The sequence below is a fragment of the Terrapene carolina genome, unplaced genomic scaffold, assembly GCF_002925995.2.
Source record: "Terrapene carolina triunguis isolate 2854851 unplaced genomic scaffold, T_m_triunguis-2.0 Scaffold62, whole genome shotgun sequence".
In the NCBI taxonomy this organism is placed as follows: domain Eukaryota; kingdom Metazoa; phylum Chordata; order Testudines; family Emydidae; genus Terrapene; species Terrapene triunguis.
Window position 1 is genome coordinate 41,781,265 of NW_020664413.1, and position 15,988 is coordinate 41,797,252.

The window sequence follows — 15,988 nt, forward strand, 5'->3', positions numbered from 1 at the left end:
GTCTGGAACAAGGACTGAACATATAAAAGAAAATCAATTTTCTTGCTAAGTTTAGGTTACTTAGGAACACATGGTTTGCCTTACTGGATAAGACTGGGGTCAGGTTCGGTTGGACTATGGAATTACAGTAACCTACACTAGAACCTCAGAGTTATGAACACCAGAGTTACGAACTGATGGTCGACCACACACCTCATTTGGAACTGGACATATGCAATCAGGAAGGTAGGTAACCGTTACGAAAGGTAGGTAACCGTTTTTTCAGGATGTCTAGAGACTCGTCGTATTCCTGTATGGACAATACATAGAGTATATTTTTCCTTGTTTCAGATGTTACAATCTTGAGATAAGAATATAGATAATATATTTAAACCTTTGCAGTTGGTGTCTTGAATTATAAGCAGAAAACCTCAGTAAAAATACATCCTTATGGCATCAGGTAACCACCAGACAGATTTTCAAGTAGCTTATAAGGTTGTTTTAGGCTGGTCTACCTAGATTTTGTGCTAATTTAACTACATTGATTTCTAAACCAATACAGTTAAATTGATGTAACCTCCTACTGAGGATGCAGTTATACTGATAGATATTTATATCACTCCCTGAAATAGGCTCTACATAAACTGATGTTTGTATAACTGCATCCACCCTAATGGTTGCATTAGTACAAAAATTTTGTGTAGAGAAGTCCTCTAAGAGTACGTCTACACTGTAATGTAAGCCCAGGTTTAGTAGAACTTGAGTTAGAAGACACTGCATTTGTTAACCTATGGCTTGAGTGTCTGCACTTGTTCGTAACCTGAGGTAACCAATATGGGGCTCCAGCGTCTACTCTGCATTATGTGGGCCTGAGTCCAACCACTCATATCCCTAGCACCCTTCTAAAATGTGGCCACTCTAGTTCTTTGTGATACTCGACTGTCCACCAAAATTGATTGTCCAGAGGACAAAAAAAGTCAGTCTATGGGATGGTGGGATAATTTTAATGGACTTCCAGAGTGGGTCTGGCTGGAGAATCTTGCCCGCATGCTCGGGGTTCTGCTGATCGCCATATTTGGGGTCGGGAAGGAATTTTCCTCCAGGGTAGATTGGCAAAGGCCCTGGAGGTTTTTCGCCTTCCTCCGCAGCATGCGGCAGGGGTCGCTGGCTGGAGGATTCTCTGCGACTTGAAGTCTTCAAATCATGATTTGGGGACTTCAACAGCTGAGTCAAGGGAGAGAATTATTCCAGGAGTGGGTGGGTCAGCTTTTGTGGCCTGCATCATGCGGGAGGTCAGACTAGATGATCATATTGGTCCCTTCTGACCTTAAAGTCTATGAGTCTGAGTCCAGTTGGGCTACATCTACATTGCAAAGCAATTAGGGCCTGAACCTTTGGGCTTACATTGCAGTGTAGACGTACCCGAAGTCTGAGAAGTGTGGGGGTCGGGGTATGTGTGTGCGCCTTATTTTATATACAGTAACTCCTCACTTAAAGTCGTCCCGGTTAACATTGTTTCATTGCTGATCAATTAGGGAACATACTCGTTTAAAGTTGAGCAATGCTCCCTTCTAACGTCATTTGGCAGCCGCCTGCTTTGTCCACTGCTTGCAGGAAGAGCAGCCTGTTGCAGCTAGCTGGTGGGGGCTTGGAACCAGGGTGGACCGACAGCTCCCTGCTCCCCTAAATTCCCTGTGCAGCAGCTGCCCAGCAGGCTAGCAGTTGCAGCTGTCCCTCCCCCCCACTGCCATGTGCTGCTCCTGCCCTCTGCCTTGGAGCTGCTCCCCGAGACTCCTGCTTGCTGTGCAGGGGGAGCGGAGGAAGAGAGTGGGCTAATGTCAGGGTGTCCCCCTGCTCCTGCACCCCACTTACCTCATCTTCCATAAAGCAGGGGACACACACCACAGGGCTTAGGATGGAGGGAGCTTGCTGGCTGCGGTCTCAGTAAGCTGATCTAATTAACAAGGCAGTGTACTTAAAGAGGAAATGCGCATCTCTCTCAAACACACAGAAACACACACCGTGTGTGTGTGTGTGTGTGTGTGTGTGTTTCTGTCTGTGATGCTGTCTCCCTTCCCTCCATTCCTGCTAACTTGTAGAGTGTGAGAGTTAACCCTGGAAGGCTCAGCCAAATGCTAGTTCATCATTTAGCAGTAAGGCATTCCCTGGGAAATATCCCACCCTCTGATTCCTCCATGTCAACCAAGCTTCAGAATCATCATCACTGTGTACCAGTATTAAATTGTTTGTTTAAAACTTATAGTGTGTGTGTGTGTGTGGGGGGGGGGGAATTCCCTGGAACCTAACCCCCTCATTTACATTAATTCTTATGGGGAAATTGGATTTGCTTAACATCGTTTTGCTTAAAGTCGCATTTTCAGGAACATAACTACAACGTTAAGTGAGGAGTTACAGTACTTTCTAGATCACAAGATGTTGATAACTATCATTTTTATAAAAATGAGTTGTTATACCCTTCTGCATATTTTTTGTTTGTTTTTTGGCATAGTTAAATCAGTACAAAAACAGTGTGCAGAGAAGCTCCCTTGAGACTGATTTCAAGATCGTTAGAGAAGTCAGCATTCAGAGGGAAGGTTGTAAATTCAGCCAATTTACATACAGTTTGCTTTAGTTTCTTTGTCCCACTAGTTCCCTTGTTGGGACTAGAAATGGTAGTGGGGTGGAGTTTAAGAGTTAGAAATGGTGCTGCTGGTCCCATATCTCCCTGCCTCCACACTCATTCCCGCTGGAGGTAAAAACTATATGAATAATTCCATTACCTTACCATGGCTTATCTGTTTTTTCTTAGATTTTACATGACAAAGTTACTTTCCTAATTATGACTAATCATGAGTGCTGAGTAGTCTTCTCTCTTTAATTAACTTCTCACCGCACCCCCACCCAACAATCCTGCTTAACGTTCTTCCAACCTCAAATGTTGAAAGGAGAAAATAGAACAAAAATATTTAATTATTTCACTGACTTTCTTCACTTGAATTCACAATGAGACTTGCAGGTTCAGCTGAGGAACTAAAGAGCTGGTTCTGAGACGCCTTATCCCAGAAGGAGGCTGGGAGGGACTGGGTGAAGGGTGCTGCTCTAGGGCCTACTGAAATAGGAAAATAGGCAGGACCCGGTGCATTCCCAGCCATGGAATTTTCAGTGAAATTCACCCCTGGCAGCACTATTATGCTCCAGAATCTGAGCTTTAATTAAAAAACAGAACAAAAAACGATTTCTCTGGCTCTTATGACTGTGGAGATGATGATAAATGTGAACGGACTGTAAATCAATGCAGTACAGCCCACCTGAGTCCGCAGACAGCCTGAAACAAGAGTTTTAAGAGGTGTGAATTGCCCCATTCAACAGAGCTCTGTGGTATCCATGGTTCACAGTTATGGAATGTGGAAATTTTCTAAGATGCATCATTCAACATTTTTTTGACATAGAATTTGCCATTTTGCTATAGCCTAGCATTTTGTTTTTTGGCTCCGTGCCCTGCTGGAACTTGTCTATAGCTGCATCTTGCCCTCCAGGTTTCCTCACGGGCATAGTCAAGTTAAAGTACCTACTGCCTGCACTGTTCCATTGAGGCAGACAGCAGGGCATGGGACAGCCAGAATCTAGTTTACAGATAAGGAGTGGGCAAATCCAGATGTGTAGGTTGGTGACCTTGGGCTACTTGGAGGTCAGGGAGGTAGGGTGATGACCCACTGAAGCAGGCTACAAGAGAAGGATTAGGGAACCTGAGGTAAGGAAATAACCAAGTATTTGAGGTTACAATCCATTATCCTCCACATGACAACACAAATCACCATAAGGACAACAGTGGGGGCTAAGAGTGTTAGGATTACTTCTTAGTCTAGTAGGTGTCTTTCCCAGCTGAAACAACAAGGAGTCTGGTGGCTCCTTAAAGACTAACAGATTTATTTGGGCATAAGCTTTCGTAGGTAAAAAACCCACTTCAGATGCATGGAGTGAAAATTACAGATCCAGGCATAAATATACGGACGCATGAAGAGAAGGGAGTTACCTTACAAATGGAGAACCAGTGTTGACAGGGCCAATTCAGTCAGTGGATGTGGTCCACTCCAATAAATGATGAGGAGTTAAGTGACACTATTAGAGGACCCAACCACATGAGCCACACCATCAGGGGCTCATTTACCTGCACATATACTAATGTGATATGTGCCAGCAATGCCCCTCTGCCATGTACATTGGCCAAACCGGACCGTCTCTATGTAAAAGAATAAATGGACACAAATCAGACATCAGGAATGGTAACATACAAAACCCAGTAGGAGAACACTTCAATCTCCCTGGACATTCTACAACAGATTTAAAAGTAGCCATCCTTCAACAAAAAAACTTCAAAAACAGACTTCAAAGAGAAACTGCAGAGCTACAATTCATTTGCAAAGTTAACACTATTAATTTGGGTTTGAATAGGGACTGGGGGTGGCTGGCTCACTACAAAAGCAATTTTCCCTCTCTTGGTATCGACACCTCCTCATCAATTGGGAGTGGATTACATCCACCCTGATTACAGTAGTTCTCCACTTGTAAGGTAACTCCCTTCTCTTCATGTGGCAGTATATTTACGCCTGCATCTGTAATTTTCACTCCATGCATCTGAAGAAGTGGATTTTTTTACCCACGATAGCTTATGCCCAAATAAATGTTAGGCTTTAAGGTGCCACTGGACTCCTCATTGTTTTTGTAGATACAGACTAACAGGGGTACCCCTCTGATAATTTCCCAGCTGAGTCACTCTGATCTCATGTTCTCAGAGATGGATCTATAACTAACCAAGAAGTGACAGTGGAGTTTGAACCAAGGACCTAGAGCGCTGAGAGAATGAACTTTTGTGACGATGTAAAAGAGTGACTCCTGTTGCTGTTAGCAGTAGTAGATGCATATCCTCTTACATGGACCAGCCACCAGCGAGGGACTAAGACATACCCAACTATAAATGAATGAAAGCTGAGGGAGATCAGGAGTGAAAAGGTGAGTTTTACACCTGTTCATGGAACACCAAGGGAGATAGCAAAAAGGTGGAAGGCCACGTCCTATAACTGAATCCCTGTGATTGACCCCGGTATCTGTGTTGAGCATCATTCACTTGAAGGAACTTTGTGGCTGCAACGGTCTGGTCTGTGGTGGAGCTAACTAGGATCAGGCCTAGTCTCCACAGTAGGGTTGAAGGGGCAAAACCCCCCTAGTGGGGAGCAGTGACGTGTAAAGGTGATTTGGAATGGTCAGGGGCGGCTCCAGGCACCAGCGCACCAAGTGCGTGCTTGAGGCGGCAAGCCGCGGGGGCAGCCTGCCGGTCGCTCTGGGGGCGGCAGTTAGGGAGGCTTCGGTGGCAATTCGGCGGCGGGTACGCTGAAGCCACGGGACCAGCGGACCTCCCGCAGGCATGCCGCCGAATCCGCGTTACCAGCCGGACCTCCCGCAGGCATGCCGCCGAATCCGCGTTACCAGCCAGACCTCCCGCAGGCATGCCCCGAAAGCCGCCTGACTACCGTGCTTGGGGTGGCAAAATACATAGAGCCGCCCCTGGGAATGGTCCAGCTGTGGCTGAAGGGGAATATGCTACAGGGGCGTGAAAGCGCTCTGACTATTGTGGTTACAATACCAGCCATTACCCCGCACCCCTGCAGGAACAGCTGTGGCGCTGCACAACCTGTGCCTCGGGGCAGGAGCCGAGCCTTGCTGTGTCTCAGCCTGCCAAGCCGCTTGCCCGCGCCCAGGCCTGTCTGCCGCCCGGCCGGCCGGCCAGGTCGCTGCTGCTGACTCCTCCTCGTGTGGCCCGCAGGGTCACCGGATTGGCCGCGCCTCTCGCCAGCTGGGCAGGGAGAAGGGCTTGGCTCTGAATCCCGCTCCGTGGCCGCTGCACTCCAGGCGTCCGCGTCTTGGCAGAGCCCAGCCCGTCTCTCCGCTGCCCTGTGCAGGGAGGCAGAGACGCCCGGCAGTCGGCGAGCACGGCCCGGCGGAGGAGCCCGCTGCAGCAGCGCCCCCCTGCACACAGCTCCAGGGAGGGGGACCCCCGACCCCAGCTTCGCCGTGCGTGAGGGGCCCATCCCCATCCAGCCCGCCGCCGGCATCCCCCGGCTGCAGCGACTCCAGCTCGCCGCGCTACCAGGTGGGTGCCTGCAATGGGCAGCGAGGGCTGCAGCCTGCACAGCGCGCCGGCTGGGGCTCCTCGGCCAGGGGCTGGGGGTGTGCGCGTGGAGGGGCCGGGGGGGGCACATTTCGGGTGACTGCATAGCCTGGGGGGAGCAGGAGGGTGCGCCTGAGGTAAGGGGATGCTGCAGCAGCAGCCCTCCCCCCCGCGATGTCAGGCTGGCCGGGAATTGCAGCTGGATGGGAATAACTGATGCATGTTACCGGAAAAGCGGAAAGGAGTCGGTTAGCTTCATTGCCTGGACTTCAACACAAAATCTACCAGGGATCCAGGTGACTGAGCCTCTGAAGTTCTGCATTGTCGCCTTCTGGCATGATGCGCACAACAGAGGGGGCCACGGATGCATTTTTTTTTAATCAGCACATACTGGGACAGAGAGACGCAGAGATGGGGCCCAGGCTGCATTTGCCGGCTCAGACTGGGACAGACAGGCAGACATGCGCGTGCACACATACAGGCCATGGCTGCATGTATAGGCTGGGACTGACACACACACACACACACACACACTTGAATTTCTCAGCTCACACTGATGACTGAGAGGGCCACACACAGCCAAGGGCATGTCTATGTTTTCCATCTCGCACTGGTTGGGACGCACACACAATCATTCATGTACATAGGGACAAGTCTATTTCAAATTGGTGGGAGATAGATACATCACAATGGATAAAGCCTGACTTTCCCAGTTTCTGTTGGTGGGGTGCCTACACATGCAGGATTATATGTCTGCATTTCCCAGCTGACGCTGGAAAGGATGATGATAGGAATAGGGTTTGCATTGCAGTCAAGATATGTTTCCTGCATAGAGCAAGTTGTCTCACTGCATGCAGTATACCACCAGCAAAGCTTGGAATGAAGAAAGATACTATCCTTGTATATAATAAAAGGAGCTGGATGTGGATGCTTTAAAAGTTGTGATCTGATACTGGCTGGGATAAACCTCTACATGAAGCTTAAACATCTGGAACTGGCAGTGGGGCATGATATTATATAACTGACTTAGTGGAAATGAAATGGAGTGAAACCCTTTTGATAGCTAAATTTATTTTTTCCATGAAGAAAAGTCATGATTTTCCCCCCAGGCAGAGCCATTTAAAATGTTTCTTCATAAATTGTGTGTGTTTTTGTTAACATGAATTGTAAATCAAATTTTACTCAGGAAGTTGCTACACTATTACAGTACCTTTTCATTTTTTCCCTACTGGTTTACAAAAGTAAAAGAATGCCCTGTATTTTTAATCTGTGAGGAGTGCTGCAAAATCATAACAAGCTTCTTGAGTTTGTGTAGATTATTTAAAACAGTGTTTTGGAAATCACCCCCCCCCCCCCCCCCCCCCCTCTGAAGTTCTAATGCTTAACATGATCATCTGGCTTGGGTTTTGTCACTGTTCCTCCCCTTTAGTTGTATTTTATAACCCCCACCTTAATATTCTGGAAGTCTGCACTGTTGATATTCCTATCAAATAAAACAGCAATGCAGATATTATGGACTAATAGCAAATGAAACAGAAGACCTTGCTGTGCTCTCAAAGTGAATTACGTTTCCAAGGTCGAACAACAAACTGCAGTGTAACTTGTATATGTTAACATATTGGTACAGAAATATTCATGAACCTCATTGGAGCACCAAAGATAAAAGTTCTGCTTAGGTAGGCTTTTAAAAAAATAGAATATTCTTCTTCTGCTACTAGTGTATACTCTAAATTATGTATTACTTAGTTAAGGTGCAATAAACTGATTAAATTTATTCCCCAAATATCTATAGCTGAGTTTCAGTGGAACTAGTTTATTTCACTGCATGACTAACAGATTTTCTGTTCACTAGATGAGTAACTTGCAAGATGACACTGGCTCAAAGATTAAAGTATCATCAAATATATAATATTTTCTTTATAATGTAGTCCTGGTTGGATTGTAATATTTATCATATATAATAACTAGCCTTTGTTCTTATATCCATACCTACCACAATTAAACTTTTAATCTTTATATAAATAACATGACCTTGATTTTTAGAGGTTACCCAAAGGTGGCTAGTATAATCTGAAACAACTGTAATATTTCAGAAATTCAATAAGATGAAATGGTGAAGTTCAGTTTAGTGTTACTTGAAGAGTTAATGACCAGAGATTTTTCTTTTCATTTATTAAAAGTTGACACAGGCAGAAGACTTACTATTTCTCTCATACCCCCTTAAATTACATATATTTGTATTGATTTATTTAAAGTATCAAGTGTGAGGTTTAGTATTTGCATATTTCTTTAGAATATATTTTTAATCAACATCTTCCCAATATAAATAAATGGTAAATATATATCTGAAAAAAATAATTTTCCCCATGTGAATACATAATTGGGACATACTATAGTACTTGTGGTTGAAAAGTATAGTAGAACCTCAGTTACGAACACTTCGGGAATGGAGGTTGTTCATAACTCTGAAATGTTTGTAACTCAGAACAAAACGGTATGGTAGTTCTTTCAAAAGTTTACAGCTGAATGTTGATTTAATACAGCTTTGAAACTTTACTATGCAGAAGGAAAATGCTGCTTTTAACCATCTTAATTTAAATGAAACAAGCTGATACAGTTTCCTACCTTGTCAAATCTTTTTTTAAATTTTCCTTTATTTTTTTAATAGTTTACATTTAACACTGTTCTGTACTCTATATATATTTTTGGTCTCTGCTGCTGCCTGATTGCGTAGTTCCGGTTCCAGATAAGCTGTGTGGTTGACTGGTCAACTCTGGTATTCGTAACTCTGAAGGTTCTGCTGTAGTTGGAAAAACTCTCTCTCTTTCTCTCCTCTCAGTATCTCTCCTAGCTTTCACCAGTTTCCTTAACACACTCCTGGCTCTTTATGGTATTGGCTGCCTCATTTACCATTTGGCCTTTTGTGGTCAGTTGCCTCACGGAACTGACTTTTATTCTCAAGTCCTCTGATGCTCAAAGGTTCTGGTACAACTTTTCTAGACTTCTGATTTTATCTTGGCTCCATTCCTTTTATCTTCTTTAAGCTTAGGAATTGTTGTACCATGGCAGACCATTGCTCATCTGTTCTTGTAGAAATAAATTTTAATTTTAGATGCTGATACCTGAAGGGCTCTGCTTACCAGAGTATATAATCAAATATTTCAGAAACTTTTAAAAATACAACGTTGTCCACAGACAAATACTAGAACTAATGTAAAAGTAAACTTAATAACCCATCAGACCTAATTATAATGAATATTCCCCACCAACTAACCTCAACTAAAAAGGAAATACAATTCTTTAGTTTCTCCCTGATAGGATGCCACACTGAACTGTAGTATTTATTAAAGGGAAGAGAATGGTCCTGCCATGCGGGCAGGGGACTGGACTCGATGACCTCTCGAGGTCCCTTCCAGTCCTTGAATCTATGAATCTATGAATAAACATAGGAAGCCTTGCCCCTTCTTTTCACGAGTTTTCCCCTAGAGACAGCATTGCTAGTCTCCATTGTCACTTCCTTACTCCAGCCCCAGTGCTTGATGTCCGATGAAGGCAGAATACATTCATAATGCTAATTGTACCTAATTCACTTTCCTTTAGTTTCTTAATCTTGGTGTATTTCTATAGAGAAAGTTCTACATCCACTCTTGGAAGACTGGTGATTTGCTTCAGTACCTTCAGATTTCTTGGGGAGTGAGGGCTTCTGATTCACTTCAGATTGGTTTCTAGGTTTGGGGGAGGCTTATATCTTTGCTTTCCTTTGGTTTCTCGGGGTGCCTTCAGATTCAATTCTTGGGTGTGTAGGAGGTTTTCTCAAATAATTCTGCTACATACATTTTATATATATATATATATATATATTATATATGTGTGTGTATATATATGTGTATATATATATATATGTATGTATATGTGTATATATATAAAGTGTCTGTGCTTTTAGTTCTACAGAACATTTTTATCTCACTAGAGATTGTTTCTCTGTGGAAGGCTAGCGTCTGGTTCAGCATTCCTGTGCTCTTCTATCATCTGTATCAGATTTGCAGTGGGACATGGGTAGGGAAACTGCATGCAGCTCACTTCTTAAAACTTTACTACTGTTGTGTAGACTAAGTCTGTCCTAATCAGGGGACTGTGCCTTATATACAGAGAAGGGGATAAACTGTTTTAGCATTCCTCTCTCTCCTGAATTTTAATGTTTTCTAGACTTCTTTTTCTGAGAGATCATTATGAAAGATTGGGGGTGGAATTCCTGCAGAGCCCAAACGTGTCCTGTATACTAGTTATCTGCTAAATTTGAAGTCTGCTCCCCTACTGGAGTAGGGAGAGATGGTTGTTCCTGGAGATGAAGTTTAGGGGGATGCTATTTTGATATGGGGGATTCCACTCTTGTTCCCTAATAGTTCTCTTGGGTATTTTCCCCCTAAAGTTCCTAAGGGGTTGTGGTTCTTTATCTGAATTTGATTTGCCTCACTTACTTAAAAAGATTCCTACCCTCTGCAATAATAGAATGAGTGTACCCAACCTCTTTCTTTGGTTGAGCATGTTTGGCTACAGCAAGGTTCTAGTCCACTAAGTTCATAGCAAAGGTCCTACATCAATGTGCAAACCTAAATACATGTGCACAGGGGCTGCAATGGTGTTGAATTATTGACAATTCAGAATGTGGGTTTGATGGTGACTATGGTTAGACAAAAATGAAAAACACAAATAGAAGTTACAGAAATCTGATTTTTATTAACAGTTTCTTTAAGATTTGCATTTAATTGTACTATCTTCAGATTGGGATAATTTTCCAGTTTGTAAATATGAACTTGCAATGTCCAGCTACCTTCCATATAGACTTTGAGGCAATTGTGACTCATTACTATATAGTAGTTCATAAATTCTGGTGAATGGAAATTCTGTTATGTCCCTCCACTAGGGAGGTTTGTTACAGTGATGGCAGCAGCAAGGGGCTGAAGGGAATGGGTTTTGAAATTTCTCTCTGAGGGAAGGATTAAGGGAAGGTCATCAAATGATCTCCATGTGAGTTCCACAATGGCCAATTAAGAAGTAAGGTATATGGGACTTTTGTGTGTGTGCACTATTAGATAAAATTAAAGGCAGAGGAAGCTTTCAGGAAAAGGACTGCAACAGGTCAAATACAGTTAAGGACAGGGCTTTGGAGGAAAGCCTGGGCAAAGTGACTGTCCAGAAGATGGAGCTGGTGAGTTTTTAGGACCCCTCCCTTTCAATTTTGTAAAAACTTTCTTGCTTGAGATCTAATGCTTAAAGCCTTACTGCTACTAAAAGAGAAAATGGGAGCAGGGAGGGAATTGGAAGGTTCAGCTTTAAAAACCACCAGATACTTAACCTCTTATCTTTAATGTGAAGCTCAAGTCCTGTGAGGAAATTACATTTATATTTTATTAAAGATCAGGAGGATTTGTATAACAGCCTTTTAGAAGTGCCCCAATATAGCAAATAGAATAGCTGTAGTTTTAGAAACCAAATTCAATTATTTGCCTCTTGTTTTGAATTCTCTAGAGCTAGGTCTATTTTAAATCTTAAGAGATTACTATTTTTTTAAACACAAAATTAATTTTGTTTCCTGAAGAAATAATATATCTTTTAACTTATAGTAAGATAAAAATAAAATGTGACTTAAACAAGACCTCTAGCCAGAGTTGGAAGACTTAAGCCTTCTTAAAGTAACTGATGTTGTACAGAATTATTATTATTGGAGCTTGAATCAGGCCCTGCTAGCTAGAGGAATAAATTTAATAACCAGAGGTAGATATTGCCCTGGTGAGAAACTCAGCCCTCTTGTCATCCTCAGCTGGAGAGTGTTGGTATTCCTACCAGAGTGCTGTCCCTGGGCACTGCTTAGGGACCCCATCTCTCATAGCCTCTGGCAGTTGATGTCTGATGAATTTGGCCTTTAGAGAGTGGGGCTTGGGGAATGTGAGGAGGAAAAGATGACCTAGCAGGTGCATGAGAACTCTTTCCCCCGACTTATTCAGGGCTTACGGAATAGTTAGTTTATGAATCCCTATGATCTCATTCACACAAACAATTCACAGTCCCTGCTTCCCCTCCTACTCCTTCCCCAAAATACTGTAGTGAGTAAAATTTCATCTCACATAAAGGTAATGGTGCTACTTTGAGGATGTAGTACTGCCGCAGGTGTGAGAGAAAAGGATTCAGATAGAGAATGGCTTGCTCTTCTTTCTCAGGAGAATGGCTGTGCTGAGGTTTGGGTTTCCACCTGCACAATAAAAACTTCTCCAGTTTTGAGTCCTGAGGAGGGGAACCCTAGCAAAATGGCAGGTGGAAGCTGCTTTCCCTTTCCTATTGGTACTAACTAGCAGATTACTACCAGTTAGGGTGGCTAGCAGCACTGGGGAAACAAGGAAGCTAAAACTGTGGAGATGGGGGGGCATAGAAATTAACAAAAATGTACTAGATACAAGAAAAGAAGGCACAACCTGCAGATTCCAAAACGGTCTACGTACAATAGCAGCTGATGGGCCAGCTGCCAGAGAAGGTGGGGACCGGTGGTGTAAAGGTACTAGATAAAAGGTAGGAGCTTAGATGTAAAGCAGTTAGTTGGAATCTGACTGTCATTGAGAACACAGCTCTAGCTGACGTTGGTGAGGACCCAATCGTTAGGGTCAAGGTGTGATGTACCAGCATCGTATATCTATCCTTAAGGAGAGTAACTGTGTTTTGCTTACATCGGGTCTGTGTTTTTTGTTTCTTAATCTATGTTTTACTATATAAACATTTTTTTTCAAAAGATGCTTACATCCTTGTTTTTGCTTTTTTACAAATATTCTGAAAGAAATTACAATATCATAGTCAATAAAAACAGAAATAAGGGTTCAATATGAAATACAGAAACAGGTGAAATCACACAATGATTCTGATCCACAATACCATCACTTTTGGAAGACTGGTTCCATACTTTTAAAAATTCCGTTTGTTTAATGTAATGGTTGTTCCTGCATGAGATCCCACTTCTTTTCATTTCTCTGTTCCTTTCAGCTAAATGAAGTCTAATTTTCCAAATTCATTTATATCTGAGACCTCTGCTTCTTTCACACATAACTCCTGCTTGGTATTAGCCGCCAACCTCTTTTAGTTTTCTTTGGGGCGAAGGACATGGGCAAAACCAGGCTGTTCTCTGGTTGAAAATTGTAGCATTTCTGTAACAGTCTAAGGCTCTACACTGCATCTGTCTGACTATGCAAATTGCACAGACACTTACCCTGTATGTACAGACACAAATGACAGTTTACTGTAGCAGGTTTTTCTCCATCTCTGCTACTGTTGCTGATGTAATCCGCATGTAAAATCACTGCTCTGTTACCACATTGTCTATATACAGCATGTCATTTGCAGAAGTGATACATAATGCAAAATAATTTATCATTTTTTACCATGAGTTTTTGGAGACATAGTTTGGTGGCAATTGCACATTATACTGTGGGGGTGGAGCCCAAACTCGTGACCACCACAAACAGTTGTGTATAAGATTCTTCTAAAGAAAAAGAGACTGAGTGACTTCTTGTATTCCTCTAATTAATACTGCTCTTGTTACATTTTCTCATTAAATGTAACTTCAAGACTACTAGGATAGACTGAAATCTAATCAAAAGATTAGGGCTAGAATCAACCGAACTGGCTAACCCTGAGACATTCACAAGACTTCGATAAATCTGCCTATGTACGTATTCTAATTGAGTTTAGGGATATAGAAATAGTTTTAAGCTGCAGCTATGATACAAGGTTAGTTATTACCAACTGACTTCTATTTCTTCCCTCCAGTGATTCAAAAACTGCTTTTGAAATTTGTAAAATGGTTGGTCACTCTTGTCAGTTGCCAGAATGAATGCAAAGGAGACAGTTTGTATATGCATAATGGCTGCTGTCCATCCACCCGTGGAAAGAAAGAATATGCACTACCAGTTTTAAATGTTTATTTCTATTACTAATAGTGTACTTGCAGTAGGAGGAGGCAGAATCTATGGCTTTAAAGTTCACAAATTCCACGTCATGATTTTATTTATTTTGTAGTATTTTCCTGAGTTTGTCAGATTCATGGAACAGTAATATATATGTCATTTAGGTGAAGGAGCTGGTGGATGGGATTTTGTTAATCACTTGATCCTTTTCAAAAGCCTACAGTACCTTTTCTAATTTTGTCCACTCCAGTTTTAAAGGTCCCAAATATGAATGCCTCCTCTGCTTCTCTAAAGGCTTTTCCACGGCTTATAATAGAACTCACTGAAAGGAACCTTCCTGATATTCAGCCCTTTCTAATTTCCTCCTGTTGTTCCTAGTTGGAGCTCCTTTACAATTCTAAATAATTACTCTCCCTACTTAGTGTTTACATCCTTCAAGAGTGTTATTCAGTGTATGAATTCAGTTTACAAAAGGACTGTTATATTCCTGCTATGTGATGTAATGCCTGTGACTATGCAGTTCAAAATTGGCCCTGGCCTTTATAGCTGCCATCTCATATTGCATATTCACTCATAACTTGCTGTCTACTGTCACCACACATCTCTTCTGGCATAATTGTTTTCCAGGTTTCTCCCCCTTATTTAAAACTGTTTAGTCTTCCTCTGGGAGGTGTGGTTTGGGGTTTGCCGCTCTTCTCAAATTAATATCCTCTGAAGTTCATCACTATGTTGTTAACTCCTTCCTTCAGATCATCATAAATAAAGATGTTAAATCATATCAAATACCAATCTTTACTGTATTCCCCCAATTAATATATTATCACTTTACATTACTCTTTATTGTCCTTAAGCCAATGTTCCCACTACAACCAGCTTGCATTAATTTTTAAAAAATTGATAAGATATACCAGGGGTTCTCAAACTGGGGGGTCAGGACCCCTCAGGGGGTTGTGAGGTTATTCAACGGGGGTCGCAAGCTGTCAGCCTCCACCCCAAACCATGCTTCGCCTCCAACATTTATAATAGTGTTAAATATAAAAAAGTGTTTTTAATTCATAAAGGGGGGGGGTCACACTCAGAGACTTGCTGTGTGAAAGGGGTCACCGGTACCAAAGTTTGAGAACCGCTGAGATATACTATTCTTTACTAAAATATATTAACTACTGCATTCTAATAATCCACTAGCATTATAATAATTTATTTTGTACCTACTGCATTTACAAGTAATACTTAAGATTATGAAAAATATTAGTGGGGAAATAATATTTTTCCACTCTTTTTTTAGTTTATGTACTTTGTATGTTTGGCAGCAGTTTGTTTGTAATTTGGTTTCACTGTTCCTCTGTATAATCATTTTCTCACTTGCTAAAAAGACCCGTATAAACATCAACAGGGGAGCAGAAAAACCCTGAACACCATTTATAAGGAATTACTAAAAATATAATGACATGACTGGACTGAGGTGGAGATGGACATAGGAGACAGAAGTGTTGAGAGTCTCTGGGTTAGGCTAAAAGGGGTAAAAAACAAGGGTGATGTCATGCTAGGAGTCTACTACAGGTCACCTAACCAGGTGGAAGAGGTGGATGAGGCGGGGCACAGACTATCCAATAAGTTCTTGGACTGCATTGCAGACAACATTTTATTTCAGAAGGTTGAAAAAGCTATTGGGGGGAAGCTGTTCTAGACTTGATTTTAACAAATAGGGAGGAACTCGTTGAGAATTTGAAAGTAGAAGGCAGCTTGGGTGAAAGTGATCATGAAATCATAGAGTTTGCAATTCTAAGGAAGGGTAGAAGGGAGTACAGCAAAATAGAGACAATGGATTTCAGGAAGGAGGATTTTGGTAAGCTCAGAGAGCTGATAGGTAAGGTCCCATGGGAATCAAGACTGA

At 42.4% G+C, this 15,988-nt stretch overlaps 1 protein-coding gene across 1 annotated transcript in view; it reads left to right on the forward strand.

Moving 5' to 3' along the window:
- Positions 1 to 6,056: 6,056 nt before the first annotated feature.
- OSBPL6 (oxysterol binding protein like 6) overlaps positions 6,057 to 15,988 on the forward strand; it is a 206,101-nt gene continuing 196,169 nt past the window's right edge. Inside the window, exon 1 of the mRNA XM_029910556.1 lies at positions 6,057 to 6,127. The gene's annotated coding sequence lies outside the window, so the exon portion shown is untranslated. The remainder of the gene's footprint in view (positions 6,128 to 15,988) is intronic.